The sequence below is a fragment of the Carettochelys insculpta genome, chromosome 30, assembly GCF_033958435.1.
Source record: "Carettochelys insculpta isolate YL-2023 chromosome 30, ASM3395843v1, whole genome shotgun sequence".
In the NCBI taxonomy this organism is placed as follows: Eukaryota; Metazoa; Chordata; order Testudines; family Carettochelyidae; genus Carettochelys; species Carettochelys insculpta.
Window position 1 is genome coordinate 6,755,674 of NC_134166.1, and position 19,819 is coordinate 6,775,492.

A 19,819-nucleotide genomic window follows, 5' to 3' on the forward strand; every position below is an offset into this window, starting at 1 on the left:
TCACAACTGCCAGGACAGATCTCAGAAGTTTTGTTTGCCATATCTTGATTTTCCTGTAGCAGGGAACGCCTCTGTTCTCAGAGACAAAGGGAGTGATGCAGAAACTCTTGGCCCCGGCACCTTTTCTGTGGGTGAAAACGAGCCCTGGCCTTCCTAATGAGCCTTTTTCCATTTGCCAAGCATGGTAGTGGTGTATGCAGCACGCAGAGCTCAGATGCACTATCTAGTATATATTTCACAGAGTTTGTCTGTCTGTTTGATCAAGAACTCCTCCTGAACAGGAAGAGTTAGGACTGCCAAATTTGATAACCAGCTTCCTCTTACTGTTACTTAAAGCAACATATGGGTGCGGTTGTGCCAGGGCAATGGATTGTGCCTGGAATGGGATTGCTCCTCATAACACCAAGAAGAAAAAAGACAATCACCAAAACTAGTACAGTCCTCAAAACTGACATCATTGAGCAAATATTGAAAGAGATGGAACCAAGATGAGCCAGAAAGATAGGATGAACCTGGAATGGGATTGCTTCTCAATAACCTTTGCAGAAAAGTGGTAAACGATTGAAATTTGGCGTAATGCCCTATTTTGGTACAGCTACATCAATGCTTAAGATGTGAAAACTAGAAGAAATGTTATTGGAAACAAAATTGACTACAGCCCTTTGTTGTTAAGACATAGCAGATGATAAGAGTTTATGGGGATGAAGAAAAAATATATTTGATGGAATTCCCGTGTTAAAATATTTACTAAAAAACGGGAAAATTCTTAACAATCCCTTTTTTAAGAAGTCTGAAATAATAATTAACTTCAAAAACAGAGCACTGTATTTTTGAAAAATACAATCATTTCCATAAAGCACATACATTTTCCTTTTATTTAAAAAAAAATTAATTGAGGTAAGGACCCAAGCAACGCTGGGTAAATCTGCTGGTTGGTCTGTAAACTACAATTGGGGATTCACTGGGGAAGTGGAACTTTTACTGTGGTCTTTGTTCCAGGATTCCAGCTCCGGACCTCGTCACCTCCAGCCTCACAGGAGCACGAGGTATGCAGCTTCACAGACTTCCTCTGTCTAAATCAATGTATGCTGTGTTTGTTGCAGCTGTGTTGGTCCCATATTAGAGAGCCATGGTGGGTGAGGTAATACCTTTTATTGGAGCAGCTACTAATGGTGAGAAAAAAATGCCTTGGAGCTTACTGAGAGGTCTTCTTTAGGTCAGGGAAATGTACTCAGTATCAATGTGGGTCTCACCTATTTCTAATCCTTCCACCGACCTTGTATATTTCACAGTTAAACTAACAGTGACGTGAAGATGAAAGTGAGATCTAGCTGTTGGAGTAGCTGAAGGGCAATAAGGAGCCTTAATGCTCCCTCTGGTACCAGTTTACAGAGGGAATGTCACTTTCCTGCTCTGTGACTCAGTTTCCTTCTACATAAATTGTGGATAACAAGCATTTTACTGCTCAAGGATGATCAGATGTTTGATGTTTTGTTGTTTCTTCCTATACACATTAAAGGGGGATTGTGCCCTTATTTTTGGCTCTTATAAGATAAAGAGTTATAAGAAATTATATTCATAAACCACATAAAGATTTTCCAGTGAAAGGTGGTAGGGACCTGACCCAAAGCTCCTTATCATCAACAGGACACTGTCCATTTATAAGGAATTTGGATCTGGCAAAACATTGTCAGCAGGTACAGTCAGACTCAGTGGTGGTTTCCATTTTGATAACACCCCGTTCGTAAGACAAGCAGGAGAATCAGAGACAAGAGGGACTATTTCTTCAGGCTGAACTCACGTGGATGTTCAGTTCTGTCTCAGCTTGTATCCCTTCGTTTCAGAATGAGATGGCTAATTTAACTGTCATCACCCAGGTGGGGATCGTATACACTCATCTGGACTTTGAGTCACGAAGTCATGATGGACACACAGCGCAGCGATCAGCCCGAGGGAAACGTGCAAAGCCCTGAACCATCTAGTGCAAGGGAATCCCCAGGCAGGCACAGATGGCTGATTCTCTGTGGATCGGAAGTAGCTGTTGGAAGACTGCTCTGCGTATCTCTGCCTCCTTTCTTTTTTAATTTTATCTTTTCCGTTCTCTGGGGAGAACCTACAGGTCAGAGGCGCAGCCTCTTCAGGTGGGAAATTCCCTTTTGGGCTATCCAGGCATCCTCATTTGGTGGCTTTATATGTCACTTGTGTGTGAGCATGGAAGCTCTTTGGGGCAGGGACTGTCTCTTTGGGTACATCGTCTTTATAGGAAAGCCTGACCCCGCCACCGTCAATCTTCTGGAGTTCCATTTAGTGTGCCTGGTAGGGACACACTAAATTGAACTTACAAGGCACCCATGTCAGTGCTGTACTTCTGCCCCTTGTTAGGAGTAAGGAAAGTTGATAGGAACAAATGCTCCCCTCAGTTTTCCTTAATGGAGACAATGAAGAAACCTGAATTAAAGTACATCGACTCCAGCTACCTAATTAACGTAGCTGGAATTGCATTCCTTGATTCGACCTTCTGCTGTAGTGTAGACCTGCCCTTTGTTCTGTGTTTGTGCAGCACCTAGCACCCTGGGGCCTGGCCCACCTTTGGGGCTGCTGGGAGCTATGGAAGTACAGTAATTGTCATCATCACACTCCTCCGGACACAGGGACCCAGACACAGCTGAGCAGCTGCAGCTTCCCGACACACAGGCTGAGGACAGATGGAAGGAGGCTGCAGAGGGAATGAGCAGCCCCTGTGTATGCCACAGCTGCCAGCTGCCCTGAACCCCAGCAGGCGCATGCTCCCTCTGCAGTAACATCCCATGGACATGCAGTGGGAGCATAAGAGGAAGGATGGATATGGAAGCAGCTGGGAGAGACAAGAATCTCTCTCCAGGCCAGTGCTGGAGCTGCTATTCCAGGGTAGCCTTTGCAGGCTTCTGCTGTCCCCCATGGGCGACTTCTGCAGGGCCCATGTACCAGCCCCCATGTGCCATCTAACAATAACAGAGCATTGTCAATGTCTGGGGCCCAAGCCTGCCCATGCTGCCTGTTTGTATCGTAACATGTTGTTCAAGCTGTCATTCTGTCATTCATTAAAAAAACCACTACTCTCTCTGTGTGTGTGTGTGTGTGTGTGTGTGTGTGTGTGTGTGTGTGTGTGTGTGTGTGTGTGTGTGTGTGTGTGTGTGTGTGTGTGTGTGTGTGTGTGTGTGTGTTGCCTTTTTCCCCATTCAGTCCATCCAGCTCAGCTCACTGTGTAATAAGAAAGGTGACCTCTGACGTTGTTCAGGCCAGATTCTGATCTAGTTTATAGCACTGAAACTTTGGAGGTGCTCCACTGCCGTCGATGGAGTTACTCCAGACTTACACCAGTGTCTCTGAGAGCAGAATCTGGCCCACTAGTATGTGCTTCTTTTGAAGGCTGACACAACACCTGTGTTACATGCCTCGTGTTAGACACACGTCTTCGCATACGGTAAGGGCAGCGGTAACGAAGAGGGAGATCAATTGTTTTCAGTGTGTGCTAAGGCAGAAGTAGTAGTTTGGGGCTCGCTCTGCAATGGAGGAGATTTGAGGTAGACAATAGGAAAAACTTTGGAACTCTCAGGGTAGTTCGGCCCTGACACAGGCTTTCAGGGAGATTGTTCAATCCTCATCAGTGGAGGTTTTATGAGCAGTTGCAAAACACGTGTCAAGAACAGTCTAGTTTTACTTGGTTCTGGACTTGATGACTTTTGGAGATCCCTTCCAGCCTGCCATTGCTAGGAATGCCAGTGAAAGACATAAGATCTAAAACTGATCAAAGGCTACCCTGTGTTCTGAACCTAACTGGCCTGAGAGAGGTCTCAGATTTCCAGAGACTCCAACCTGAGGTCTTGGATCAATGGTGCTTTGCCATCACTGGTGATCCTATGGATGGTTTAATGGAGAGGAGGAGAGCAATTGGCTCTGGTGCCTTGGCCAGAGTCCCAGCTGGGCAGTTACTATGGCTGGCTGGCAGTTTTCCAAAGAAAATGCTGATTCCGAGAAACAAGAATTGTTCATGGGAACAGAGTTGGTTTTGGAAAATTTTTTTTCCAAAATTGTTCAGATGTCCCCAGCATTTCTGATATGTCACAAAATGAAAACGTCCAGCTCCCAATGACTTCTTGCATAGACTGTTAAGCTAAATACTACATACACTAAATACTTTTTTTTGGATGTTTGGGTCAAAACAAAGTTTGAGAATTTTGACTTTTCATCCCAGCTGGAGACAGGAAAATTTTTTGATATCTTGACAATTTTTATGGGATGGGGGATCCCTTTTCTGCTCAGACCTCGTAATTAGATGTGTAAAATTGCTCCTGTAGGTGTAACTGGCTACATTGCTCCTTTTCACTTCCTGCCTGAAGTCAGTGCAGTGCTACTGTGGGGCTGTTAAAAGCTTCCCCGTTGCGTCCCTCCAGGGGGGTGAAGCGATTTCTATATACAGTGTAAGTGTACAATAAGATTCATGTGGGACACATGGAATTGTTTTGGTTTTTTATTGTAAGTTCATTTGATGGAAATGTTTTAATTTGTGTTTCATACTGTTTCAGTACAATTGGAGATTGTTTTGTCTAGATGGAATTGTTCTATCCTGTTAGAAGTTTGCTTTTGAAATTTATTGTGCTGTTCTGTGCTTGAAAGAGGTCAGAGAAAAGGTAAGTAAACAAAGAAATTGGCAGTAAATTTACAAAAAAGGCTGTATAAAAAAAGACTCTAACATCCTCAGCCTGAGCCCCTGATGGCCAGGCAAGAATGCAAATTAACAACCCTACTATGCAAAGGGTGACTGCCCTAAATCAAAAACAAAATACAAAATAGATCATTTTGCTACTTTAAAAACCTGCAAAACCAATCAGTTTGTAATTATCAGAGAGGCAGCCATGTTAGTCTGTATCTTTGAGAACAACAAGAAGTCCTGTGGCACCTTATAGACTAACAGATATTTTGGAGCATAAGCTTTCGTGGGCAAAGACCCGCTTTGTCAGATGCATGAGTTGGAGGGGGGTGGGGGTGGTTCAGAGGAGTATTTAAAGAGTGGGGTCCCAGTAGAAGGGAGGGCCAGAGCTGACAAGGTCTATTCAGTCAGGGTGGAAATGGCCCAATATCAGTAGTCCTCTTGATGAAGAGAGGAGAACAAACAAGTCAAATCAGTTGGGGGGGGGGGGGCGGGGGGATGTGGCCCATTATCAGATTCTCATGTGGAGCTGTTTACTTCCAGAGAAGGTTTTTCTCTGCTTTTCTCCACATGAGAATCTGACAATGGGCCACATCCCCCATGACTGATCTGACTTGTTTTTTCTCCTCTCTTGATGTATACTACTGATGAAGTGAGTCTGTGCTCACGAAAGCTCATGCTCAAAACTTTTCTGTTAGTCTATAAGGTGCCACAGGACCCTTTGTTGCTGTAACTGATAATGGGCTATTACCACCCTGACTGAATAGACCTTGTCAGCTCTGGCCCTTCCTTTTACTGGGACCCTCCTTCTTTAAATACTCCTCTGAACCTCCCCTGCCCCTCCACCCATGCATCTGATGAAGTGGGTCTTTGCCCATGAAAGCTTATTCTCCAAAATATCTGTTAGTCTATAAGGTGCCACAGGACTTCAGTCTGTAATTCGTAACAGAGAGGTGGCATGTTAGTCTGTACTCCAACAAAACAAAGCAGCAGTTTGTAATTAGCCATCTAAGCATGACATAGCAGAATCCGTAAGTGGACATGAGACGTGTTGCTATAAAAGATGGGCGACAGCCAAGAGGTTTTGGGTTGTTGTGCAACAACAGCAAAGTTTTGATTATGTATAGGTCAGACCCAACTCCCCTACTCGCGCTCAGTTTAGCAGGCCGCTAGACTGACTCAAGCAATGATAAGGACTGGTCACTATAAACACCAACTCAAAAACCTCTGTGGGGGACTGCAAATATATGGCTAGGCTAATATATATTCTGTACTTTTAATAAATGTGGTGTATTGTCTTTTCCTCTGTAAATTCTTGTGCGTTTTTATAAGCAGAACAGAAGGGACCAAGCTTGCATGGTGCTGTGGCACCTGCTGTGGTACGTTGGCCTCTCACACCGGTCAGCAAAATCGAAGAACTCTGCCACTTTTAAGATCAGTGCTGACGTTCAGTACCTTACAGCAGTGGTTTTCAAATCATTTTTTCGTGATCCAGCTGAAGAAGATGCCCATGCCCCAATGTAGTTATATCTTTTGAAGAGGGTGCAAGCTACAGGATGGCACCAGGAATGAGGGTGTGGGGTGTGCGTGGGGGGTCTGGGGTTGGGTGAGGCTCAGGGCTTAGACGTGGAATTGGGGCTCAGGCTTACCTCTGGTGGCTCCCAATAGCGGTGCAGCAGGGGTGCTAAGACAGGCTTCCGTTTGTCCTGGCATCTCAGACTGCACTGCACCCAAAGGTGACCAGCCTCAGGGTCCGGCTCCTAGGTAGACGTGTACAAGCATCTCTGTACACTGCTCTCACCTGAAGACACCCCCCTCAGCTCCCATTGGTCAGATCCCCCCCCGAGGAGCAGGGTCTGCTGCTGTCTGCACTTGGGCGTGAAATACCCCCGGGCTTCCAGGCAACCCTTGCGTACCCTGAAGTTCACGTAAGTAGGGAGGCTTGGGCAGTGGTCTGGGGTGTGTGAGGGAGAAGGGTGTTATGCCTGGGGTGGGTTAGAGCTGCAAGGAGGGTGTGGGAGAGAAGTTCAGCCAGGTTTGCAGGGGTTGCGACCAGAGTGGTGGGCGGGTTGGAGCTGGGGCCACAGGGGTTAGGACCGGGCTGTGTGGCGGTGGCTGGAGTTGAGGCACATAGGGGTGGCTGGAGCCCCACTCCCACCCCACAGTGGCACTCAGGGGAACAGCTGGCTGCTGCCAGGTCTGTTCCCGTTAACAGGGGGATCTCCTTCCCATCTGCACCTCGGTGGCTGCCTGCAGCTGGAGCTTTCAGGGTCTCCCTCCAATCCCGCTAATGTAAGATACACGCATGCTACATGCGCATGTATCTCGAGTGTTTACTGCATTGAAACAAGTGTCATTCAACCCTTCCAGGTTGCTGTGCCCTTTTCAGGACTCAGATTTGCTTTGCATACCACCAACTTACACCTCACTTAAAAACTACTTTAAAAAACATATGAGAATATCACAGAAGATGACTATTGAAAACTTGCTGCCTTTCTACTATCTCATTACCAACTAAATGGACTAGAAATATTGTATTTGCATTTCAGCATGAGGCACAGGAAGCAGTAGAAACAAGTCATTGCCTGCATGAACTTTTAGATTGTACTGACTTTACTAGTGTTTTTATGTAGCCTGCTGTAAAACTAGGCAAATATCTAGAGGAGTTGTTGTGCGCCTGGAAGACCTTGGTGTACCTCCACAGGTACACCTACCCGAGCTTGAGAAAACTGTCGTAAACCATTGTCACTAGGATCCTTAGAGTTGTACATGGGGCCTGGTTCTGCTGTCTATCGGTGTTGCTGGGAGGGGATCACAGGTTACCAGCAGGTGCTATAGAGAGACTTTGTGTGTTAGTAGCACAGTGACTTCTATGGCCTGATCTACACAACTACGCACCACATGCAGCCCCTTGCTGGCACCTGATTTCTATTTGGACTGAGCCCCTTTCAACCATAGTACTGTCCAGGGCCCGGCAGTGTCAGGGTGTGATTTGTGCTCCTCTAAACTCCGCTTTACGCTGGGCAAAGGGGAAGCTGGGGAATTTGAGTAATACCCTTGGGCTAGAAATCAGCCAGCATCAAGGCTGGTCCACAGTTCATCAGCCAAACTCTCCTTCAATTTAACTCTGCCCCACTCAGGGGCTGCATGATTAGCCCAGGTGTCTCCCTAACCCAGGGCAGGAAGGAAGGTTGGTTGGTTCCCAGCATCAGCTGCCTGGTAGAGTACTGAGACAGATCGATTCCCTCTTCTCCAAGGGAGTGGCAGCCCATCAGTGCAGCCTTAAATTGTTTGCGGTCTAAGAAGACATGGCCAAGGCCCCCTCGGAATCTGGTCTTTTCTGAGCCGGTTGCGCTCATCACCAGTCTGTATTGCTGCTGTCAGCTCTTCCAGAAGGGACATTGACAGATGCACTTTACTTCTCTGTCCCTTCTTTGTGCAGCCTGACACAGCTTGTTCCCAGCCCCGTTCCCTTCATTTTTAGATAGTTTATTGCTACACCCAAGGAGCGACAAGGGAGGCACTTAACTTCCATTCCCTTCAGTAGGAGTGAGGCACTGAGTCCTCTTAGCCAGGTCAAAAAATCCCTCTAGCACCTCTTAGCACACGTAGTCACCTCAATATGTCTCACTAGCCAGCCCTCAGTCACTTTGGAACATGGGACTTGGATACTTGTGAAAGCCATAACCTACATTGTCTTGTTCTCACACACATCAGAGCTTTCAGTCTGATGGTTTACAGAGCAATTAAATTCCTCCAGAAAGAGATCACAAATGAACATAGTGGGCCAGGGTTGTACCACCAAGTAACTGGGAGAGTGAAATCAAACTTTAACAAGCTACACCCCACCATCAACTTATGCCTCGATTACAACACGCAAGAGACACATTTCCTGGACACTACAGTACTAATCAAGGATGGCCTGATGAGTACCACACTGTACCGAAAACCTACTGATTGCTATACTTATCTACACCCTTCTAGTTTCCATCCTGCACACGTGACTAGATCCCTTGTTTACAGTCAAGCTCTTAGGTACAATCACGTTTGCTCTGATCCAACTGACAGAGACCAAAAACTACAAGGACTTTACCAAATATTCATTAACCTGAATTACCCACCAGGAGAAGTAAAAAAACAAATCGACAGGGCCAGACGAATACCCAGAGACCAGCTACTCCAAGATCGGCCCAAAAAAGCCAAGAACAGAACACGACTGGTCATCACCTACAGGCCCCAACTCAGACCACTGCGACGAATTATTAAAGACCTACAACCTATCCTTAATCACGATGCTACACTCCAGAAGGCCCTCGGTGACATGCCTGTTCTCTCCTACAGACAACCTCCCAACCTCATGAGGATCCTCACTAACAGCCACAGTCTATATCCCAGGAACAGCAGTCCTGGAACCTTTCCCTGCAACAAAGCCCGCTGCCAGCTTTGTCCACATATCTTCTCTGGAAATACCATCACTGGACCTAACCAGGTTACTCACAGAATCACGGGCACTTTCTCATGCTCCTCTACTAACATCATATATGCCATCATGTGCCAACAATGCCCAGATGCTTTGTATATTGGACAGACTTCTAACTCCCTTAGACAAAGGGTCAATGGGCACAAAACAGACATCAAAACACTCCAGATCCACAAACCAGTTAGTCAACATTTTAATGGAATGGGGCATTCTGTCAATGACCTCAAGGTATGTGTGTTACTGAAGAATTATCGCACTGTTCTGGAAAGGGAAGCAGCCGAGCTGGCTTTTATATTCAAATTCGGCACATTAACACATGGTTTAAATCGTGATGGGAACTTTCTGAGTCACTATAGGGGCTCGTCTGCATACTTGGCTCAATCTAATTCTTGACCTTCCCCGCCATCCCTCCACTCTCTGATTTGCTCGCCTTGATTATCTTTTTCTGATTTGTCCTCCTTGCTTATTGTTTTTGGTTCTCTGTGCCTTAAATATTGAGTCTGTTCTGGTCTGCCTATGGTCTGAAGAAGTGGGTCTGTCCCACGAAAGCTCACCTAATAAACTAATTTGCTAGTCTTTAAAGTGCTACTTGACTGCTTTCTGTTTTCATCTTGAAAAAGAGATTTTGTTCATGGGAAAACATTCTGCTTTGATGAACCTTTAAAAGAAGAAGGCCAAAAATTTGAAAAAATGAAAATTTCCCATTCTCCTGTTCAAAATGACTCCTTGCTTACATGTTTAAGCTAATTAGAGTTGAAATCAACTTTCAAAGGATTATAATTTTATAGGGTCAAAAGAGAAAGGAGTCATGGGATAGGAGGAAAGGTCCTTTCATGGATCGGGAATTGGTTAAAAGACAGAAAACAAAGGGTTGGAATAAATGGTAAATTTTCACAATGGAGGGGGGTAACTAGTGGTGTTCCCCAGGGCTCAGTCCTGGGACCGATCCTGTTCAACTTGTTCATCAATGATCTAGAAAATGAGGTAAGCAGTGAGGTGGCAAAGTTTGCAGATGACACCAAGTTGTTCAGGACAGTCAAAAGCAAAAGGGATTGTGAAGAACTACAAAAAGATCTCAGCAAACTGAGTGATTGGGCAGCAAAATGGCAAATGAAATTTAATGTGGGTAAGTGTAAGGTAATGCATGTTGGAAAAAATAACCCAAATTACACGTACTACATGATGGGGTCAAATTTAGCTACGACAGATCAGGAAAGGGATCTTGGAGTTATAGTGGATAGTTCTCTGAAGACATCCACGCAGTGTGCAGCGGCAGTTAGTAAGGCAAATAGGATGTTAGGAATTATTAAAAAAGGGATCGATAATAAGACAAAAGATATCATACTTCCCCTATATAAAACTATGGTACGCCCACATCTCGAGTACTGCGTGCAGATGTGGTCTCCTCACCTCAAAAAAGATATATTGGCATTAGAAAAGGTTCAGAAAAGGGTGACTAAGATGATTAGGGGCTTGGAAAGGGTCCCATATGGGGAGAGGCTAGAGAGACTGGGACTTTTCAGTTTGGAAAAAAGGCGATTGAGGGGCGATATGATAGAGGTATATAAAATCATGAATGGTGTGGAGAAAGTGAATATAGAAAAATTATTTACCTTTTCCCATAATACAAGAACTAGGGGACACCAAATGAAATTGATGGGTAGTAGGTTCAAAACTAATAAAAGGAAATTTTTCTTCACACAGCGCACAGTCAACCTGTGGAACTCCTTGCCCGAGGAGGCTGTGAAGGCCAGGACTCTATTAGGGTTTAAAAAAGAGCTTGATAAATTTTTGCAGGTCAGGTCCATAAATGGCTATTAGCCAGGGATAAAGTATGGTGCCCTAGCCTTCATAACAAGGGCAGGAGATGGATGGCAGGAGATAAATCACTTGTCTTCTGTTCTCCTTCTCTGGGGCACCTGGCATTGGCCACCGTCGGCAGATGGGATGCTGGGCTTGATGGACCTTTGGTCTGACCCAGTATGGCCATTCTTATGTTCTTATGTTCTTATGAAAGGAAACAGTCCACGATTTTTAAACCTAAACACTTCTTTTCACCCAAACCAATAAAGGTTTTCGGTGTTTTGGGTCAAAGAAAAAGTTTCAGATTTTGCTTATTTCATCTTGGTTTGAGAAGGGAAAAGTTTTCGATCTCTTGAAAAATGGCGTGGTGTTGTACATCCGTTTTCTGCCCACGCTGGTGATTATATGAGCGTAAAATTACTCCTGCTGCTGCAGCTGGCTACGTTGCTCCTTTTCACTTCCTACCCAAAGCCACTGCACAGTCGTGAAACAGCTGCCCCATCCCCACAGGGGATTAAAAGATTTGTGTACACAGCATAATGGGCCCAATCCTGCATGGTGCTGAGACACCTGCCAGGCACCCACGATGCTCTACAAAGTCAAAAAGAGTGGTGACCCGTGTCGGAGGGGTTGCAGAGTTAGTCTGTATTTTCAAAAACAGCAAGAGGCCTTGTGGCACCTTATAGACTAACAGATATTTTGGAGCATGAGCTTTCATGGGCACAGACCCGCTTCATCAGATGCATGAGTTGGGGTTCCAGAGCAGGGTTTAAATATATGGGCTTATGAAAAGGAGGGAGTCCCAGTCAAGAGGAGGGCCGTAGTTGACAAGGTCAGTTCAGTCACAGAGGATGTGGCCCATTATCAGCAGCTAATGTCGAGCTGTGAACATCAAGAGAAAAGAAAACAGGCCCGTTCAGTCAGGGAGGATGTGGCCCATTATTAGGAGCTAATGTGGAGGTGTGAACATCAAGAGCAGAGAAACTGCTTTTGTAGTTGGCCAACCACTCCCACTCTCTGTTCAATCCTGGGCTGAAGGTGTCAAATTTGCAAATGAATTGCAGCTCTGCACTCCCTTTGGTGTCTGTTTTTGAAGTTTTTTTGTTGTAGGATGGCTACGATTCAATTTGTTACTGAGTGTCCAGGGAGGCTGATGTGTTCTCTTACAGGTGTTGTATGTTATCGTTCCTGATATCTGATTTGTGTCCATTTATTCTTTTACTGAGAGACTGTCCAGTTTGGCCAATGTATATTGCAGTGGGGCATTGTTGGCACATAATGGCATATATTATACTAGCAGATGTGCAGGTGAAAGAGCCCCTGATGGTGTGGTTGATGTGGTTAGGCCCTGTGATGATATTGGTAGTGTAGGTATGTGAGCAGAGTTAGCACCGAGGTTTGTTGCAGGGATTGGTTCCAGGTTTGGAGTTACTGTGTTGTGGTCTATAGCTGCTGGTAAGAATTTGTTTCAGGTTGGCGGGCTGTCTGTAGGCGAGGACTGGCCTGCCTCCCAAGGTCTGTGAGAGTGAAGGATCATCATCCAGGATGGGGTGTAGTTCACTGACGATGCGCTGGAGAGGTTTTAGCTGGGGGCTGCATGTGATGGCCAGTGGAGTTCTGTTGTTTTCCTTATTGGGCCTGTCTTGTAGCATGTGGCTTCTGGGTACCTCTGGCTCTGTCAATCTGTTTCTTCACTTCCTTAGGTGGGTATTGTAGTTTCAGGAAAGCTTGGTAAAGATCTTGTAGGTGTTTGTCTCTGTCTGAGGGATTGGAGCAAATTCAGTTGTACCTTAGTACTTGGCTGTATACAACTGATCGTGTGGTGTGCCCTGTATGGAAGCTGGAGGCATGTAGATAAGCATAGTGGTCTGTGGGTTTCCGGTATATGGTGGTGTTTATGTGACCATCACTTATTTGCACAGTAGTGTCCAGGAAGTGGATCTCTTGTGTGGACTGGTCCTGAGGTTGATGGTGGGGTGGAAACTGTTGAAATCATGGTGGAATTCTTCATGGGCCTCCTGCCCATGGGTCCAGATGATGAAGATGTCATCAATGTAGTGCAAGTAGAAGAGGGGCGCTAGGGGACAAGAGCTGTGGAAACGTTGTTCCAGGTCAGCCATAAAAATATCGGCATACTGTGGGGTCATGGGGGTGCCCATAGCAGTGCCACTGATTTGGAGGTATAAATTGCCCTCATATCTGAAATAGCTGTGGGAGAGGACAAAGTTGCAAAGCTCCACCACCATTTGTCCCTTGGTCTCTTCAAGGGTAATGTTTCTAACAGCTTGAAGTCCATCTTCATGTGGGATATTGGTGTAAGGGGCCTCTACGTCCATTGTGGGCAGGATGGTATTTTCAGGAAGGTCACCAAGGAATTGTAATTTCCTAAGGAAGTCAGGGGTATCTCAAAGAAAGCTGGGACTGCTGGTGGCGTAGGGTCTGAGTGGGGAGTCCACATATCCAGACAAGCCTACGGTAAGAGTGTCAATGCCTGAGGTGATGGGGCATCCAGGATTCCCAGGTTTATGGATCTTGCGTAGTAGATAGAATAAACTTGGTTGAAGTTCTAGGGGTGTTTCTGTGTAGATTTGTTCCTGTGTTTTTGTAGGGAGGGTCTTGAGCAGATAATGTGGTTTCTTTGCGTATTCCTCAGTGGGATCATAGGACAGTGGCTTGTAGAAAGTGGTATTGGAGAGCTGCCTGGCAGCCTCCTTTTGCTAATCTGCCCTATTCATGATGATACTCAGCAGCATCTACATTCAGGTCCTTAAACCAATTTTGTTGTATAGAACTGTGTTACGATCCCTAGAGCAGTAACCAAGGCATCATGCTGTCCTCAGTCGGCGTGACCTAGGTATTTAGAGCAGGTGCTTTGCTTGTAATGATCTTTGCTTGAAAAGTGCTATGATTTCTCAGGCCTCATCAGTACAACCCCTGATAACATGTAGCCCTTCAACAGAGAGCCTAGGGATGTGGTTCTTATTTGTACTCAAACTCCTTTTTGCCCTGGAAATGCACAGGAGAGTGGATGTGGGGGTAATTTATGTGGCTGTTAACTCCTCTTTACCCTGGAGTGAAGGGGAAGCTGGACAATGGGAGTGGCCCTTAGGCCAGGTCTACACCAGACCTGAAAGTCAATCCTAGATACGCACTTCCAGCTATGATAATTGTGCAGCTAGAATCGACTTATCTAGGATTAACCTACCTGACCGTCCTCACTGAGGGAGGTCTATGGGAGAATCTCTCCTGCCAAACTCCCTTATTCCTCAAGATAATGAAGAGTACGGGGGTCAACTGTCGAGCCATGATCGTTCAATTTCACATGTCTCCCGGTAGTGTAGATGTACCCTGAGGCTAGAAATCAAGCATAGTTGTTCCCAGTCCAGCCATTCTTCAACAGGGCAAGCTCCTGCTTCCACTTAAGCCTGCCTCAGTCAGGGACTGCAAGTTTTATCACAACACTGGGAGGGAGGGAGGGAGGGAAGGTGTCCATCCGGAGGAGTTGCATTCACTCAGTGCAGTCTCAAAAAAAGGGTGTGGTCTAAGCAGAGGTGACCAAGGCACCTAGGGACTCTGGTCTTTTTTTTGAGCCAATGACTATTCGCTAGCCCATGTTGCCCTCTATTGTCAGCTGTTTGAGAAAGAACAGGGACAGAGGCATGTTACGTCTCTCTCTGCTTTGTGCAGCCAGACGCAGCTTGCTCATCAGCCCCAGTCAGTTTGGTTTTTAGCCAGCGTGTTGCTAGGTCTCTGGAGGGGACAGGGAAGGTGCATAATTTTCACTGACTTCAGTAGGAGTGAGGCACCCAACTCTCTTAGCCACAACTGAATATCCCACTAGGCACCTGTCTGCATTAATAGGCACTTAAGTATCTTTGACAACTTGGCCCTAAGTCACTTTAGAGAATGGGCCTTGGGCTCTTTGGAAAAGTGTATCCCATGTTGTCTTACGTCTCAAAGGTTGGAGCTTTTAGTTGGATGATTTAAGGTACAATTAAAGTCCCTCAAGACAAGGTCCCAAATAAATACTACAGGTCTGGGTTGTATCAGCAAGAAATATGGTACAACAAACCAAACACAGAACACTGGGGAAAGAATTATGTTGAGGTAGTCAAAGCAATTAGGTCATTCAGAAGCATTCTCCTTTGAAAGTCAATGGGATTTGTGCTCCAAAGTCGTGTGGGTGTGTTTAGATTGTCCAGAGCTGGATGTTTAAATTATTCTCAGGTATTATACTCACCTCTGTGCCATTGGAACACTAAGTCACTCTACATGACATGTTGCACGCACTGGAGATTCTTTAACCCTCCCCTCTACCATCTGTCATCACAGCACATCCTCCCTGGAGGCGTCCCTCACTGGGCAGAAGCAAGACACTGTCCCCAGGCATGCAGTAGTGCACTTGGCGTCAGCCTTTCGGCTGGTATGTCAGGATAGTCGGCTGCTTTTTGTATGAAGATGATCTTTGCCAAGTATCTGGTTTTATCTTCCTTAGGTAAAAATCCTGCACTGAGCTCTGGAATTCAGAAATCAGATCCTTCAGCAGGACACCCGTCTTGAATATCTGAGATGTGTTTGGAAATTTTTGCTGGATTTGAATGCTTTTTCCATTCACTTCTGCAAAGTTATAGCAGTTTTTTTACCATTTAGGCTACAGAGTGTGGGCAATATCAGATTAAGTAAATTCTATTGCTGCATTATCCCTTCCATCTGTGACAGTCAGGGACCTGATGGAAACTGACTGACTATAACCATGTTTTCTTTCTCCAGTGCAGCGAATGCAGTTATTTCTGTACCAGACTCAGCAGATCCAGTTTGCTGAAGTTGGTGCCACTGCAGAGATCCACTGTTCTTCCACAGAAAACTTGGAAGGAGGGAGTAGCTTGTTTTGGTATCTGAGAAGAGAAGGTGAGACACCCACATGCGTTAAGCGCTGTTGGGAAGATAAAAATGTGAGGAAATTTGCTTGCAAACATGAGATGCGCAGCTCGACACTGGAAATCCACAACATCCAAAAGACTGACTCTGGTATTTACTACTGTGCCTATAAATACAGCAGCTACCTGATCTTTGGGAATGGAGCCACACTGATTGTTGGAGGTAAGGAACTATGGCTTATTGAAGGAGATTAATATCCGATTAACAAAGCGTATTTCATGGTCCCATTAAAATGTGACAAGACAGCGTAGCTACTAATGACTGGACCAAAGGAGATTATGCTTCAAGCCCAGCAGACCAGCTAAACATTAGAGGACGGGTGCAGCAGTGATGTATCACACATATAACTAAAAGGGGTAAAACTTGAAAGTTATGAAAATAAATGACTGAAATTTCTCTGAGATTGTTCTGAGCATCCAGGAGGGGAATATTTCTAACCTAAACTCTGCAATAAAGTGAAACTATATTCTGAGTTAAAGAAACATATGAAATGTGTAAAGTTGAACACACTTTTCTTCCTGGCTAGTGCACAAATGTATTGTGCTGTATCCTAATTAGTGGGGTGGAGGGGTGTTACCGATGGTCAGGTGAGATCCCACTATGCCCTTGTATTAATATGAGATTTTAACTGCCAGAGCAGAGCCCACCAGTGACCAGGCTAAGAGCTGCTGAAAAGCAGCTAGGTTCTTTGTTTTTGTGTTCAGGTGGGCACAGTAACAGGAGGAGTCAGGTTATCACTTAATCAGTTACTTTATTTATCTAACAAGTTAAACTCTTACTGTTACAATGTTGCTTTATTTGTTACCTAGTGAGTTAAGCTCTTGTGGTCACAATTGTTACAAGGTTTATACTTTGATTACAAATAGCTAGCATCCACTCTAGTTCATAGATCTATACTCGTTAAATGCGCGCAAAAGAAATAAAAAGTAAAATACCTAGCAGGTCTTATCCTCACCCCTGCATTACCAACGTGGCTTGGCCAGTTTTCCTCAATCCCTTGGGAAGAAGTCCTTTGTCCTTTTTTTCCAGGAGTCGAGCATCCTCAGGGACCTGGGGAGACCCCCACCCTCCTGTCCGGCAGGAAAGATGATTGGAGCTCAAATAGGGGGTCTGCCGGACCCCTCTTTATACCCATTGGGTCACATAGGCTTCTTCCCTGGTTTAACTGAATTAAACTGTCTGATACTGGTTCTCACAGGGAGTTCAAGGGTGTAGTTCACACCTGTGAGGTAGAGACAATTGAGGGCATTTGTATCTTAATGGGCCGGAGATTTTCCCTTGTGTCTGGGACCCTGTGGGCAAATCAACTAATGGTAATTAGCCAAGGGCAGTCTAAGGCCCGGCTGTTAATTAGCCCATTGTTCTTTGCTCCGGAGCTTCAAAGGCCGGGGCTAAGATAAGCCCATTTGTGCTCTCGGGCATTCCAGGGCTGGGCTATTCCTTTTACCCTTTCGTGCTCTGAAGCACCTAGGGAAGGCAAGATGGAGTAGAGCAAAAGGGGGGGTTCTGTCTGGTTACAGGGGGTGACTGGATATTTTCTTTCTAAATAGAATGGTTTCTTTGAAGTGATGTCTTAGTGTCAGATTGCGGACAGACATGGTGGCTGTGTATCAGACAGAGAAGTTGGGCAAAGTAAAATGTTTTACTTATGAGTGGGAACAGTTTTCAAGCTTACAAAGAACTCTTCTCCAGATCTGGGAAACGACTCTGAGTAAATAAACTGACCTGGAGAACAGCTCTGTGTCGGATTGAAAGCTTGTCTCTCTAACCATGCTAAGCCGGTCCAATAAAAGATCCACTTTGTCTCTCTGAGTGAACAGCTAACATCTTTAATCAGGCTGCAGCTCACCTATTTGTCACACTTAATTCACCACGTCCTCCTGCTCAGATAGTTATACCAATGGCAGCTGGGTGATGCTTCTGGTCCCATTTCCACATGGCAGCCAAGTCCCCGGGACAGCGAATCTGGCCTGTGTGATCCGTGGAGTGTCCGGCTCCGTCCACGTTTCCTGGAGTGTTTCTGGGGAGTTGCAAGAACAGCATCTGATGCGCTCATTGAAAGCAAAGGACGGCTCTTTAACATTCATAGATCACCTCAGTGTCCCCTGGGACACCTGGGCCAGTGGGAAGATCTTTACCTGTGATGTCAAATTCAACTCTTCTGACAGGAGCATGAATACAAGTACCAGGTATCCTGCAGGTGAGTGATCTTAAATTGGAGGCTAAGGGAGACCCAGCAGTAGAAAAAGTGTGAAGTCCCCCCAGTCAGAGCTGCTCCTGCTTAACTTTCCATCACAGGAAGATAGAATATTCTATGTCTTAGTAAGAATTTCTCTAGAGAAATTGAGGGAAAGTAACTTGAGACATTACGGGGATCACAGGACAGCATAGCTCTGATCTTTGGGGCAGCTTTCCACCAGACTGTACATAAAGAGTTAAACCTACTACATATTTGAGAGTGTTTGTGTGCCTGTCAGTCTGTCTCTTTGCCTGTCCGTGAGTCCATTTGTTTACAGATTCCTCCCAAAGGGTAAGAGCAAAGGCCAGAAGATTAGTTATGCAGCATCCTCAAGCACAGCTGAAAGCAGGGGCAGGGTTTGGTTGTGCCAGGATAGTGGGATGTGTCTGGGGTGCACTTGAGGGTCATCTGATGGAAAGGGAGGGGTCTGGTAGCAGGGACTGTTATAGTCCAGAATGACCACGGGGGGGAGCAAGCTAGGGCAGCTCGACAACCCCAGAGAGATGCAGAGCAGTTGCTGGCTGGACAATGCAGCCTCTGTTGTCCCAGCTTGGCCCACGGCGGCACGTGCTGGCTGGCAAGCATGGGCCCACCACCCGGGCCAGGCTCAAGGAGCAACAGCAGTGAAGCCAGACCCCCACCCCACCCTCTGCCATGAGCATCCCATATCTCCCAGCCTCCTGCCCTCACTCCTGCACTCCCACCATGAGTCCCTCACCCCCTCCCTGCCCTTAGTCCGGTAACCTCCAGCCTCCTGCCCATAGCCTCCATCCTCTGCACTGACTCCTGCCCCCCACGTCCAGCCCCCTGCCCTGAGTCCCTCACATCCCCAAACCCCTGCCCTGACTCCTGCATCGCACCCCCCACAAAGGACCTGAGCAATGCTGGGCAGATCTTCTAGTAATAATATATATCATGAGTTAAGGGGAATTCGGCGGCATTGGAGACGAGAGATGTTTTCCAATGAGATACACACAGCGGTGAGAGGCAACCAGGTGAGGAGAGAGCCACAGGGAGGGTTTTGTAAATGGCAGAAGGTGCAGAGAAGATTCTGTTTGCGGCAAAATAATTTGCCTAAAGGCAGGGGAGCAACATAAAGGCTGTGTCTACACTTGCATTCCTCTTTTGAAAGAGGTATGCAAATGAGAGAAATCGAAAATGCAAATGAGGTGCCAATTTGCATATCTGGCACCTCATTTACATATGCTGATTTTGAAATAGCTTCTTTCGAAAGAAGAAAACCCGTGTAGACACTGCTCTTTCGAAAGTAAACCTCATCTTCAAAAGAATCCTCCTTCCCTTTTTTTCATGGGATGAAGGATTCTTTCAACGATGGGGTTTACTTTGGAAAGAGCAGTGTCTACACTGGTTTTCCTCTTTCGAAAGAAGCTATTTCAAAATAAGAATATGCAAATAAGGTGTCAGATATTCAAATCTGCACCTCATTTGCACGTTTGATTTCCCTTATTTGCATGCCTCTTTCGAAAGAGGAATGCAAGTGTAGACACAGCCAAAGGGCAAAAGATACTGAAGGTTCCAGTAACCTCTGTCCTTGGGGGTTAAAGTGAAATGGAGTCGGGGGTGGGGGCTGGGTGTGGTGGCATCGTGCCCTTCCTGCCTGAGTCAACCACTTGTGTCTGGTTCCTAGATTCCTCCGCACCCCTTATCA